We start from the raw sequence: 1,320 nt of genomic DNA, 5'->3' as shown, positions 1-1,320 counted from the left end.
ATTGTGCTTGAGGCAACATTTTTTACTGAAATTCCTATGAACAAAATGTGAGCATGGGTTTCCAGGAAGGCTCACTTCCAATCCCAAACCAGTCAGTGCCCAAATTGCTCCCTTTGAAGCTTCCACCCCAACCTCCCCCAATTTAAAATTTCACACAAGGATTTCGTGAACTCAATATTTTAATGCAAAAAAACACAACACATGTAGTTTTTTTTTAAAATAGCAATCTAGTCATTTCACTTTGTCTTACCCTTCAAATGATTTCGGATGTCTCTTTGGCCCTTTCCACTGTAGAATAGATTATCTTATTGTATGTATAACCCAAATTAGCCAGACGCTGTCCAGTTAAATTCGCCTGCTCACGACCTACAGCATAAAGAACACATTCTGGTAAGTAAGCGGGCTTCAAAAAACACAAAAGTCAGAACTAAAATGTAGCAAACTGATGGGGTTTACACCTGTTGGGCATGGCTTTCCTAGGCTCTCAATAGAAAGTCCATGACCTCACCTAGACACTGGACAGAAGCCAGGGGAGGAAAGTAAAATAATGTTTCCAATTTTCTCTCCTAATGTGTAATTTTTGTAATGTTGATACGAGTTTTACATAGAGGTTTGGTGGGAGTCTAAAGGGCCAGCATACCTTGCATTTTGATGGTCAGCTTTAAAACTAAGAGCAGACAGTCACAGTCTTCTCTGCTGCTTAAGTGCAAGACCAGATAAACCATAAAAGCTGAACTACAGCCAACCAGAAAATGCCATGTAGCTTAGGGATTTCTTAAATGGCTCCTGCCAAGCTGTAATGCTGCAGAGCGAGATTACAGGCACAGGCCTAAGGTAGAATTTAGAAAAACATGCTCCGCAAATGTAATGTTCTAGATGAGCAACAGACAGTGTTCCGGTGATTGCAATGTTCTAACAAGGAGCACAGCGGCCATATACATTCCTCCTGCAATGGCTGACCATATGGGAAACAGAATGCGATTTCAATTGGCAAGTTCATGGGTAATACTTCTAGTTCAAAGTAAAGGGTCAGAAAAAGGAGATGTAAAAGGGGACACACACACTAACTGGTCCCTCAGTCTCAAGAGGTGTGATACCAGCCCAAAGAACCTGGTCTAAACATGCACTCAGCAACAGAACAAAACCGCATACAGGACTGAAAAAGTGGCAACCCCAATTTACAAGGCAATGTTGAGGAATAAATACCACACACCCATTACACATGAAGAAGCCATAAGCATGAAAAGTACACAGATGCTAACCTAAACCTACCAAGCGTTGTTCAGACTTTTAGAGTCAGTTTCACCATCCACATTGTAC

This window comes from Nanorana parkeri, unplaced genomic scaffold (assembly GCF_000935625.1).
Source record: "Nanorana parkeri isolate BGI_ZX_2015 unplaced genomic scaffold, ASM93562v1 scaffold292, whole genome shotgun sequence".
Taxonomy (NCBI): domain Eukaryota; kingdom Metazoa; phylum Chordata; class Amphibia; order Anura; family Dicroglossidae; genus Nanorana; species Nanorana parkeri.
The sequence above is the reverse complement of the archived record's forward strand: the minus strand, read 5'-3'. Positions refer to the sequence as shown.